The sequence below is a fragment of the Xenopus laevis genome, chromosome 2S (assembly GCF_017654675.1).
Source record: "Xenopus laevis strain J_2021 chromosome 2S, Xenopus_laevis_v10.1, whole genome shotgun sequence".
NCBI lineage: Eukaryota > Metazoa > Chordata > Amphibia > Anura > Pipidae > Xenopus > Xenopus laevis.
The window spans coordinates 21,860,276-21,873,835 of NC_054374.1; the positions used below are offsets into that span (position 1 = coordinate 21,860,276).

The 13,560-nt window shown below is 42.2% G+C and overlaps 1 protein-coding gene across 1 annotated transcript in view; it reads left to right on the plus strand.

The window, feature by feature from the left end:
* The first annotated feature begins 3,916 nt into the window (after positions 1-3,916).
* Positions 3,917-13,560, plus strand: part of kcnj15.S (potassium inwardly rectifying channel subfamily J member 15 S homeolog) — a 36,441-nt gene continuing 26,797 nt past the window's right edge. The window contains exon 1 of the mRNA XM_018248911.2: positions 3,917-4,111. The gene's annotated coding sequence lies outside the window, so the exon portion shown is untranslated. The remainder of the gene's footprint in view (positions 4,112-13,560) is intronic.

Sequence of the window (13,560 nt, forward strand, 5' to 3'; positions counted from 1 at the left end):
GCCGACCGATAACGGCAGAAGAATTGATTGGGCTGTCTGTAAAATTTTGAAGGCAACCCAATATCGGCCATTGTTACTGCTGAATTGTCAGATACAGGTAGAATTCTATTGTTTCTACCTGTATATCGGACAAATAAGTTCTACACGTGTGTATTGAAACAAATCATCTTTCCTTTTTCTTTAGTGGCTGATCCTAGGAATGACTTCTATTACTGGAGTCAGAAAGCAGTCTATGGCCACCATAAGACATAGTAACTGCCACAATCATGCAATCTTCTCTTGCGTCTGCACAGAAGAGACACTTAAAACTGCCTCCACTTGGTCAATCAGTGTTATATAATATTATCCGCCCTGCTGGCTGGGAACCTTCAGATAAGAAAGCCCTTGTCAGATTTTGTAGTTAAGATGCACAGTGAGTAACCTTTGCACTCCAGCTGTTGCTCTAATACAGCTCCATAAAAGGAGTCCCTGTATATTCCTTTACAATCAATGTGTTCCAAGTGGTTTTATGCCATTGGGACACCTATTCCTCTCCATCACTAATTGTCTCTCCAGTTTAGATATTATGCCAGGTGCAGGTTAGTAACGCTGGAGCCTCAGCAAGACAGATCTGATTGAGGCCAAACGTTGTACTTGCACATGGCACTAAAACATATATTTAGTGAGCGTTAAATACAGGACCACAAAATGGTCAGAAAACTGGTGTGACATTGGAATATTTGCTTATCTGCATGCCTACTAACCCAATCTCTTCATTATTGGCTGATGGGCTATTTAATGCACCATTGAGTCTCCACTCAGCCAATGACGTTTGGCACAACCTACTCTACACGTATCCCTTTATAGTACAAGTAGGGTTAATAGTTTTTGTATGTTGTATGGTTGGCAGCAGAAGAAAAAAAGCTTTACAGACTGTGCAATGATATTCAAACATTCTTATCGCAAAAGGAGTGTTCTAAATATATATTATAAACATGCTTCTTGGCAAGCGGGCAGTAGATAAAGGTGAGATTTGGCACCATATTATATAGCCGTGCACTTTATAATGAGCGTGGAGATCAGCTTGTCAGACACCGCACATATAATTGCACATGGGGCTTTTTGATGACCACTTGCATCTGGGTGGAAACAGCGGTGATCAGAACGCCCCTGTCAGTTGAGTGAAATATTTTGCTGCACAAAAAATGGCCATAATGTTCAGTTAAAAAATGTTGTATGGGTTTGAAAAATCTTGCGTGTCAAATGGCCCATTGGCAATTTCGTGAATTTTCAGTGAATCGAAACAAATCATATATTATAATGTAATGTGTGGCTTAAGCTAGGCATGCACAGGAGCATGTTGCCAAATGTGCAGAATTGTGCTTGATTTAGTCCCCTACATGGGCCATGTTGGGCTGATCCTACTGCCTGCCTCCAAGGCCAACAATTGAATCACCCATCGAGCAAAGGTGACCATACATGGGCAGATTAAAGATTCTGATATCGGTCCTTTAGACCGATTCGGCAGCTTATCTGACCATATATGGTTGCATCCGAAGGGTCTCGACGATCGATATTAGGCCAAAAATCGGACAGTTTTAGATTCAATGAAGGAAATGGGCGTTGACGGATCAAAAGACTGCATCAACTAGCCGATGCGGTCCTACTACCCGTCAGTGCCTATTTCCTTCATTGTGGATTGGTGGGCATATTGGGTTAAGATCCGCTCGTTTGGCAACCTTGCCAAACAAATGGATCTTATCGTATATGGCCACCTTTAGAAATGCATCCACAGTTAAATACAGTGCTCAGGTCAATGGGATTTTATGTAAATGAGCCCTGATGCTGGGGGAAAGGGAGGGGGTGATATCACTCAAATTTGCAGTACAGCCATAAGGAATGAATAAAGTCAGATGACTGTGGACAGCTGGGAAACTGACACTATGTCTAGCCTTTGTCAGATTTCAAAATTAAATATAAAAAAACACAGGGTAGCTAGTGAGCAGATGTTGCTCCAACGAGGAGAAATAGTGGGGTAAGGACCCCGTGGTATTTGAACCACTAGAGCAAGGACTACAGTGGGTGAGTTGAGGACCAGATAGGGTGCCAAGACTCAAGACCCCAGGCTGAATACAGTGGGTGAGGTGAGGACCAAGTCCGGTGCCAAGATACAAGACCCCAGGCTGAGAAACCCATGCCTTAGTGTTCAACCAGAGGGATAGTGCCCAGTGAGAGTGGTAACTATTCCCCAAGTCTATTGTTGCTGTAACTTTGATACATATTGAATATTAGCCCGTCTGCTACTTGTGAACTACTACCTTGCCACTGTTCTCTGTAAATAAACAAGTTATAGTTTACTGCAAAGAAACTGTCTGGCTGAATATCCTGCTGCATTAATCTACACCAGGTACGGGAGTTGCAGTGAGTTGCACGGGTACACTGGGGTCACACTACAAGCAGTTTTAGCCTGGTCACACACAGCCTTAATACACAGCAAAAGTACACTCAAGGGTGTGCTACATATAGGAAGGCTGCTATTTTTTTCCAGAAAAAGTGGCAACCCTATTGCCACCTGGCCGGTATTTTACCAGCCTAGCTGGTGAAAATGATGGCTGGTCCGAATGTTATTAATTGGGAAAAATGATAAATATATAGGAAGGCTGGTATTTTTTTCCAGAAAAGGTGGCAACCCTACCTCCACCCCACTCAGTGCTCCAATGTGTACCTCCTCTCTCCTACTGGGCCAATGGCTCTCAGCCAGAAGGGGGCCCACAGACCTGGTCACAGATCTTGGGCAACAAAGATGCCTGCAGACTCTGGCCATCAGGGATTTAGGAAGGCAGTGGCCCTGGGTTAGGGGCACAACAGGGTTTCTTCTCCCGGCCAGTATGTGCGATCATAGATTGTAAGCTCCACTAGAAAAGATTGTATTTGTGGCACACCTAGGTCACCCGTCTTCCCGCTCCCCCCCCCCATCTTGAGTGTGTATGTGCACATGCTTTTTACTCCATTGGTACAAGAGAGTTTTAAAAAACTGTCAAAACATCCTACACGCCCCCAGTATGTGTAGCAGATAGGTTGCCACCTGGCTGGTATTTTACTGGCCTGGCCGGTAAAAATTATGGTTGATCCCAATGTTATTAATAGGGAAAAAAGATAAATATATAAGAAGGCCGGTATTTTTTTTCTAGAAAAGGTGGCAACCCTAGTAGCAGATAGGGAGCAGATACGTCTGGGCAGCATGCCCTCCCTAAAACTGTGCCAGCCTAGGCCCAGACCTTTATGGCCTTCCACAATTCCGTGTCTGCTGTAGGGGCAGGGACTGATGGAAATGATGAATCATTTCTGTAAATATAAATAAAGGATAATGATTTATATACACATATACACAATTAACTTTACTTTTTGATTTTATCCTATGCATCTACAGGACACAGGAGCAGCTTCTATTCCAAGCCCATCAGAGCCCTCCAAACCTTTCTATCTGCACAAACATCCCGCAGGCTCCTGTATCACTTGCACTTGTTTTTACTGTTTGTTCCTTAATCCCTGAACTCCCATTAGTGAAACTGAATAAATCCCCCCAAAACAGACAATGACTTGCGTCTTTATTTCTTACAGCAAATGCAACAAATACACACATATTGGCTCAATCTTCTCTCCAGTTCTCCCTGTGAATCCCTGCAGAAGGTGAGCTACTCATTAACCTGCCTGGAATCCCTCCTCCTCGTTGTTTTCATATGCAAAACAACACAAAAGGCTGTCTACGAAAGGGTTAAACAGATTTTGAAGATTGCCGGCATTCCTATTGAGTGCAAGCGTTCCCTATTTAGCAGGTGTGTGTTTGTGAGTGAGTGTGCAGTGCAATGGGTGTTGATGCAAATTGAGCTATAAAATATTCTAGGGTTGGAGATTCTTCAGATAGACATTGCTGACATCACACTGAGTCTTCTCAAATTCCTTTCCAGCCTTCCCTCAATCAGGTAATTCCAATCCAAACTTGTGCAAACTCGTTTTTTTCTCTGAGAGCTGCAGTAGGCGACAAGCGTGTGGGATACTTCGAGCTCTGTTTACAAGCAAGTCATGGCTTAACCACAGCTCAACGCTGCGAGACCTGGCCCCCCTGGAACAGGTAAGATGTCACTTTTTTTAACAGTTTTTTTTCCCCTTCCGACGCCTGAATTTGAAAAGGAATAAATTACATTTTTTTAAAAGAAATGTTTCCTGACTTGTCGGCGGGAGGACTGTACATGTGCTGCCTCTCTGTCCTGCTTTGAAAGGCAAAGTAGAAAGTAAAATCAGTTGGTAGAAGCCCGAAAGTATTTATAGCTGAATGGCGCTCCACAAACATAGGAATTTTTCCTCCCCCCCCCTTTCCCTGTTTCGTACACCTGGTGGGTTTCCCGGAAAAGAATAAAGTGAAATTAAAGAAAAGGAAGAACTTTGAAACCTGAAAAGAATGAATTTAGTAATATTGCAGACAAAATGGGATTATTTCCTATTCTTATCTCTAAACACGATGCTTGATATCATGACATAAATATATATTCATCATACAGTATAATATAGATATTTAGCTAATTAGGACAGCTGGGGAATGGGATGAAGGAATGCTAATGAGTTTATCCAAGAGAAAACATGTTGTGCTTCTTGGGATTGTAGACTTTGAACCCAGAGTGCTGATTTATCACCATTCTGGGGCGACTTTTGCTGCTTGTGTGGATTTTATTGTTGTGTCGTTGGGTGTGAGTCGCCATTGACAGAGGGGGGGGGGGCAAGGCCAATGGCTGCCATTCACTTGACTTAGATGGGTGTAAGTGATTCCCGCATCCCTGGCTGCTACAGTGAAGGTATTTCATATTTAAGTGATGAGAATGAGAATGTGGCAGTTGCACATAATAGATAATCAGTGGCGTAACTACCGGGGGAGCAGGGGGTGCGATTGGGCCAGGGGCCACACCCCCTCAGGGCCCCCTCGGCAGCTCAAGCACCACGATTCCCGTCGATTCCGGGTGTACGGAGGGGGCGGGGGGCCCGGCAGCGCGTCCCGCGCCAGGGCCCGCCCCCCTCTAGTTACGTCACTGTAGATAATCTGACACAGGTATTTGTACTGGAATGCAGCACATGTACACCACGAATACCACTGCCCATAGTTATATACCCTTGTGGCTATACAAGCTAACCATTACAATCCAGAGCTCATATACCGATACCTGTATATGCTAAATGGTGCCAAATTAAACCCCATAGATCACCTTATACTTAGCAATTAAGCCTATGCTAGATACTGTATATGCACTACACCTTTGTTGGCGCACCTGGCATAAGGTGCAAAGTGCAGAGATCAGGAGCACAAGGAATCCTTGCACATATCACCTACCTTGAGTAGACCGTCAATAACAGGGTTCATAATCCACCTTGTGCCCATAGGTGCTCCAGCTTGCCATTCAGAAAGTATAGTGTAGATGCCCATGGGTCCCGCTGGAGCTACCCCTTACATGACAGGTGAAGAGTATTCTACAAGGCGCAACCAGTTTGGTTCACAATCAGGAGCTGATAGAAATGTCCATTATTGGGGAGAAAAAATTGTATTTTTCCTCTGTCTTCTGCATTTTGCTAGCCTTGAGACAATTACCCGTTTTGTTTACTCGTAATACATTTTGTTCTCCGTTTTTATGGTTTTTTTTCAATACTCAAAAGAATGGAGGTCAATGCTACAATTTAAAGTGATTATTGCTAAGAGACCTTCAGCTGTCAGAGTGCTCAGCGTGCAATCATCCTTGATCAATTGTAATATGTATTCACAAATATAAGAGCAGTGGTGGTATTGCTGCAGCCTGTATTGCTTTCATTATTTCAACCGTGCTAGAAAGATTAAAAAAAAAATCATTATTGATTGGTTACAAATGTGCATAGAACTTGAAGTTCCCCAGTAAATGAGGGGACACTCACAAATGATCCCTCTGATAGGGGTTCATTGATGACGACTGAAGTCATGTGATATTATTGGCTAACTGGAGAGAGTACTGATTGCATCAAGGGTGATTTGGATGGCAAATTGCAGTGATTTGATCACGGGACTTGGGTTTCATTGATTTGCATCGGAAACAAGAGGAAGGTGTCACTCCTCTTGCCTCTTGGTCAGTAAAGGTGGCCACACACACACCAATATTATCATACAAAACAAATACACTTAATTGTTACGTGCATGGCCACCTTAAAGGTCACCAACAAGGACTGATGGGATACATTGTTATTGTTATCCGGGGGGCTGTAGAATTGGTTAAACACATAGAACCTATCCACTGTACTAGAGTTTTCATAAAATTGCTAAAGGCAGCAATGGGGGCAATTTTGGGTGTTTTGTCTTTGACGCAATGGATAAAATGTCCATAACTGTTCTGGTTGCCCCTTTCTGTCCCCCTCTCTAGTGCTGTCACCAACTCATCTAGTAGAAAAACAATGTACAGTACAAAAAACAACGCACAGTGTAATTTCTGAAATTTAAGAAAGGCCATAATTTCCAAAATATTACATAAACAAGGCCTGCGAGGACAAAGAACCAGTGTTACTCTCGGTGTAATAACCAGTTCACGCCAGGCACAAAATCTGTGGGAATGGAACCTATAAATATTGACATTTCATTTTTCTTTTCCTGTGATTTCTGAGTAAACAAAGCAAGTCCTGCTATGGAGGCACCAGCCGAGGTTGTTTCACTGTAACTCTGTTCCACTTGAATGGACAGGGCTCTCTGATCATCTCATAGGAACCTAGAGGAGATATTCCTATATTGCTTATTAGTTCAGACCCAATAATGGAAAAGTGGGCAGGGCCTGTAAGGAGTAGTTTATATGGGGGGCATTCATTGGTTCAGTCTTACTATGACATATGTTCATATAGAACAATAGGTAAGTGGGTGTAGCCAATAGTCCTATTATATATAAGGCGTTCCTCATATCTAGGTGTGCATTGCCTTCATCACATCAGTTAAACGGTTGAGAACACAGATTGAACCGTGTCAATGGAAAGAGACTGGCTGGAATTCGATGCTGCGACGAGATAGGTGGCTGCCATAATGGGTTATACCTTCGGCAGTAACTGGTAGGGTAAAACATTCAAACAAACAAAAACCCAAGTTTCCCGTGGAGGTTTTACAGAATACCCAATATCTACAGTGGATTTGCCCAGCATTTATTATATCTTACACCGAGACATGAGGTGAGTAGTGAGGGGTGAGTAAATTCGGCAGACGCAAATTTGCAGGCGAATTTAGGCATTTCTCCGCAATTGAATTCATTTACGAAACTGTGGTGACAATTAGCTGGCGAAAAATCTGCCGCGTCACCCCAAAACTTAGGGATGAAGGGGTTTCCATCATAGACCTTCCAAAAAATACTCTAATATTAAATCCACCTCCCATGTGGTAATGTATCTAGATGCAGACTGTGATGATGACTTCTGGGCAGCCATAGCCAGGAAGATGGGAAAGTCTCATAATTTAAAACGTGTATTAATCACAATCTCCCTTGCTGACTTTATTATTATGGCCTAGGGGCAGGGGTAGTAATTGCCCCTGGAACAGTCATCTTCATCTTTATACCCAGCAGCTGCAGTTTCCTATTTTATTGATAATTTCAGTCTGAGAAAACAGAAACCTTTCCCCGCAGCATTCTGCACTGAAATACTAATTCTCTGTACCACAGTCTATACTGGGTTCTATACTACAGTCTCTACTAGTGGCTTTACTACAATCTCTTTCTCTACTAGAGTCTATATTACAACCTGTACTGAATCCTATACTGAATCTGCACTGAAATACTAATTCTCTGTACCACAGTCTGTACTTGATTCTACACTACATTCTCTACTAGTGGCTATACTACAATCTCTACTAGAGTCTGTACTAGAGTCCATACTACAGTCTGTACTAGAGTCAATTCTACAGTCTGTACTAGAGTCTATACTACAGTCTGTACTACAGTTTGTACTAGAGTCTATACTAGATTCCGTACTGCAGTCTGCACTAGAGTCTGTACTAGAGTCTGTACTTGAGTCTGTACTAGAGTCTGTACTAAAGTCTGTACTAGAGCCCGTACTACAGTCTGTACTACAGTCAGTACTACAGTCCGTACTACAGTCTGTACTACAGTCCGTACTACAGTCTGTACTAGAGTCTGTACTAGAGTCAATACTAGAGTCTGTACTAGAGTCCATACTACAGTCTGTACCAGAGTCTATACTAGATTCCGTACTGCAGTCTGTACTAGAGTATGTACTAGAGTCTGTACTAGAGTCTGTACTAGAGTCTGTACTAAAGTCTGTACTAGAGCTCGTACTACAGTCTGTACTACAGTCCGTACTACAGTCTGTACTACAGTCCGTACTACAGTCCGTACTACAGTCCGTACTACAGTCCGTACTACAGTCTGTACAAGAGTCTGTACTAGAGTCAATACTAGAGTCAATACTAGAGTCTGTACTAGAGTCCATACTACAGTCTGTACCAGAGTCTATACTAGATTCCGTACTGCAGTCTGTACTAGAGTCTGTAAGAGTCCGTACTACAGTCTGTACTAGAGTCAATACTACAGTCTGTACTACAGTCTGTACTAGAGTCTATACTAGAGTCCGTACTGCAGTCTGTACTAGAGTCTTTACTACAGTGTTTACTGAGTCTGTACTACAGTGTTTATGGAGTCTGTACTACAGTATTTACCAAATCTGTACTACAATGTTTACTGAGTCTGCACTACAGTATTTACTGAGTCTGCACTACAGTGTTTACTGAGTCTGTACTACAGTGTTTACTGAGTCTGTACTACAGTTCATGCCGTAAATAATAGCAGCTGATTTCCAAGCATTAAATATGCACTTAGCAGTCATGTTTGTGTCTCTGGACCCATTCCCCAAAATTCAGAGCAGAACCCCTAGTTTGGAGGACGGAGGCTGGATTATCAGATCATTAGAGCCTTTCAGTATTTAAAGGTTGTTTTTGGACAAGTGATATCAGGCTCCCATTTCATTTCTCCTCTGAAAATCCTCAGATCTGCAGAAAAACAAGAAAATAACGTGTCTTTTTTTTCTGTCTTTAGCTGCCTAATTGTAAAAACCTGTCTGTGTTGTACAAAAACCCAATATTTTATAGGAATTTGCAAAGGTTGCTTTTAGATGTGTATATTTATTTTACCAGTCGCAGGGAGTGGGTAGCGCCAGTGTCACTGGTTTCAGTACAATATCTAGCTGGCTGGCACTGCCACATGGACTGGGTACTGCTCCAACATACATCATCCATGGGATCTGTTATCCAGAAACCTGTTATCCAGAAAGCTCCCAATGATAGGACCCATCTCCCATAAACTCAATTTTCATTAAATAATTAACATTTATTAATATGATTTCCCTTTTCTCAATAATAATAAAACAGTACCTTGTACTAGATCCCAAATACAATAGAATTAATCATTATTTGAGATAAAACAATCCTAGTGGGTTTAATTCATGTTTAGATGACTGTTTAGTAGAACTATGGTATGGAGATCCAAATTACAGAAAGATCCATTATGTGGAAGACTCCTGGTCCCAAGCATTCTGTTTAACATTTCTCATATCTGTAATTCAAAAATGTAAAACCTACATTCTTTTTCTCTGTAGTAATAAAACAGAACATTATACTCGATCTCAACCAAATCCTTACTGGAGGCAAAACAATCCGATTGTGGTGTGAGCCCCTTGGGGGGTGCGGGGGTCCCTGGGGCGACAGCACTGGTGCTCCCTGCACCCACTAGTCTGAGGCAACTCATACCTGTAGTTCTTATTAAATACCCACTAATAGTGATGGGCGAATTTGCGCCGTTTCTCTTCGCTGAAAAATTCGCTAAACGGCGAAAAATTCGAAAAACGGCGCCGGCGTCTAGTTTTTGACGCTGGCGTCCTTTTTTTTTACGCCGACACCCGTTTTTGACGCCGACAATTTTCTTTGACGCCTGCAAACTTTCGCCAGCAAATTTTCACGCCCGTTTCGCAAATTTATTAGCCGGCGTCGAATCGCGCAAATTCGCCACGAATTCGCACCTGCCGAATAAATTCTCCCATCACTACCCACTAACGTTTGTTTTTGATTTTTCAACATTTCACCTTAATATAGGTCGAATATTAGCAAGCCCGCATTTCTTCTGTGCATTCATGTAGAACAGTTATAACCTGTTTATATGTTATTCTATTTCTTTTCACACGTTTTCTTCATATACATGATGGCAAGTGCATTGTTTTCAGTAAATAGGGGTTGGCTGGGAGTCAATATAAAGTACCAGTATGTTACACTGTGTTGTAACCCAGGACAGAAAGTCTCTTTATTCTGCTACAAACTGGTTACAGGACCTGTAACTCCAGCTAATAAAAGGCATTGGTTACTATAAAACCCATTTACTCTGTGCTTGTAAAAACCCCCTGCTTCCTTCAGAAATCATTTATTGACTGGAAAGTCCACTTGCAGCTTTATATGCCTCCCCTCCCGAAGGTCCCTGTCTTTCTCAGCAGTAGTGATGAGCGAATCTGTCCCATTTAGTTTTGCGGAAAAATTTGCGAATTGGCGGAAAAAAATGCGAAACAGCGAAAAATTCGTGAGACGCGCAAAATTTTTATACGCGCGACGATTTTGTCCAAATGCATTAAACTCAATATTTAATTTTTTCGCTGTGTATTTTTTGCGGACTGCGAATGTATTTGCGGGCGGCAAATAGCGGAAATTCCCTGCGAATCCATGCCTGGAGAATTTATTCACCCATCACTACTCAGCAGGTAAGAGATAGTGCAATGATCACAAACAGAGGTCAAAACTTATTCTTGTCTCTCAACACATTGGTAACAGGTATCATTCTTGATCCCAGTGGAGGTTTTCAAGACCGCTGCCACCTGCTTGTAATTTCCACTTTAAAAAGCAATTCCTATATGATGAAACAGGAAAGGGCCTTGCCCAAACCATTGTTGGGAAGAACAACCAAAGCTTGAATGAATAATGTAGCAGCACAGTTTCTGCATTGGAGTATCTGTTCCTATATCCAGAAGTATTAACCAAAGCTTATGTTACTGAAACAGGAAGCATCTCCTGACGCTTCCCTGTTCTCTGAGCCATAGATCTGAGATATTTCATATAAGTGATGGCATTTCATTAACTCGCTACAGAGAGACTATAAACTTTAGTACCTGCGCCATAAGTGTGAGTAGGGGAAGGTGTGACACATAGGGGCCGATTCATCAAGCTCGAGTGAAGGATTCGAAGTAAAAAAACTTCGAATTTCGAAGTATTTTTTGGGCTACTTCGACCTTCGACTACGACTTCGAATCGAAGGATTCGAAGTAAAAATCGTTCGACTATTCGACCATTCGATAGTCGAAGTACTGTCTCTTTAAAAAAAACTTTGACCCCCTAGTTCGGCAGCTAAAAGCTACCGAAGTCAATGTTAGCCTATAGGGAAGGTCCCCATAGGCTTGCCTAAGTTTTTTTGATCGAAGGATATTCCTTTGATCGTTGGATTTAAATCCTTCGAATCGTTCGATTCGAAGGATTTAGTAGTTCGATCGAAGGAATAATCCTTCGATCGTACGATCGCAGAATTTGCGCTAAATCCTTCGACTTCGATGGATTTCAATTCCTAGTCGAATATCGAGGGTTAATTAACCCTCGATATTCGACCCTTGATGAATCGGCCCCATAGGGGCAGATTTACATAGGGTCGAATATCGAGGGTTAATTAACCCTCGATATTCGACTGCCGAATGTAAATCCTTCGATTTCGAATATCAAAGTTGAAGGATTTACCGCAAATAGTTTGATCGAACATTCGAATGAAAAATCATTCAATCGAACGATTAAATCCTTCGAATCGTTCGATTCGAAGGATTTTAATCCATCGATCGAACGATTTTTCTTCAACCAAAAAATTGCTAGGAAGACTATGGGGACCTTCCTCATAGGCTAACATTGCACCTCGGTAGGTTTTAGGTGGAGAAGTAGGGGGGTCAAAGTTTTTTTAAAGAGACAGTACTTCGATTATCGAATGGTCGAATAGTCGAATAGTCGAACGATTTTTAGTTCGAATCATTCAATTCGAAGTCGAAGTCGTAGTTGAAGGTCGAAGTAGCCAATTCGATGGTCAAAGTAGCCAAAAAAAACATTTTTTTATTCTATTCCTTCACTCGAGATAAGTAAATGGGTCCCATAGAGTTGTCGCTCCTATAGAGCTCAGGTACAGTGCTTGGTGCAGTCTGTTGTTTGCTTTGCCTGCCTGTAACGGCATATGAACAGGATAATCCTGGCGGAACCTTGCTTCAGGCATTAGGTGAGGTGTCAGGTTAAGTTCTGTCTGTGAAAGTATATTTGCATTGTACTGTGAAAACCCCAGTTTGAAATCTTACATGGTATTTTACAGATAAATAAGATGATCTGAGGGCAGGGCTAGCTAAATCAAAAGTAAAACATAAGTCTAAGATAAATTATTTATACCCTAACACTTTATTGTTTGTATGGATGAATATGTAGGCCGTATAATTATGGTATGTTTACCTACAGGCTTTGAGCAGGCTGTTCCTGCTGAATTGTGCTTAGTACAGGGGAATACCTATGCTGCCATAGTTTTATGATATCTCTCTGTACAGGCTATGAGCAAATTTAGGGGACTGTTCCTGCTGAATTGTGCTTAGTACAGGGGAATACCTATGCTGCCATTGTTTTATGGGATCTCTCTGTACAGACTATGAGCAAACATAGGGGACTGTTCCTGCTGAATTGTGCTTAGTACAGGGGAATACCTATGCTGGCAAAGTTTTATGGGATCTGTCTGTACAGACTATGAGCAAACTTAGGGGCTGTTCCTGCTGAATTCTGCTTAGTACAGGGGAATACCTATGCTGCCATAATTTTATTGGATCTCTCTGTACAGACTATGAGCAAACTTAGGGGGCTGTTCCTGCAGAATTGTGCTTAGTACATGGGGTAGATTTGCTTCCATAGTGTTGCTAAATGCTGCTGAAACTTGATAAGTTAAAAATCTGGGTATAAATTAGTGAAAGTTGTACTGTGGAACCTTGTTTTCTGTGTCAGGTTCAATGAGGAAACACATGTTGTTTATTTATAACCATAGAGATTATGAAAATGTTTGTATTATGTGAGTGAGTCTTTGTGCAGTATTTAAGAATACTCAGGGGTATTCCCAGCTCTCTGGGCTTGTGTAAGGACAGTGTGCAAAGCCTTAGATGTGCCTCCTGCTAAGATATCCGGTGATGCGGAACCTTCAGTATCAGCCAAGAGATTTGCTCCAAGCCCGGGACTCCTTTTATTACCTCTATTAATGGTATTAGTTGTTACTAAATGCCAAACGATCTTAAGTCAAAGTACACAGATTTGATTACCTGTTTACCACTCCGTTGGTCTTGGTTTAACCGATTTAAATCATCCTGGCACTAAATTCCACCTCCCGTGAGCTGCAAGTGCTAAAGCAAAAACGGAACTAGAGGGGGGTGGCCCTGGCGCAGGACGCGCAGCCGGGCCCCCGCCCCCTCCGTACACCCGGAACTGGCCGGGGA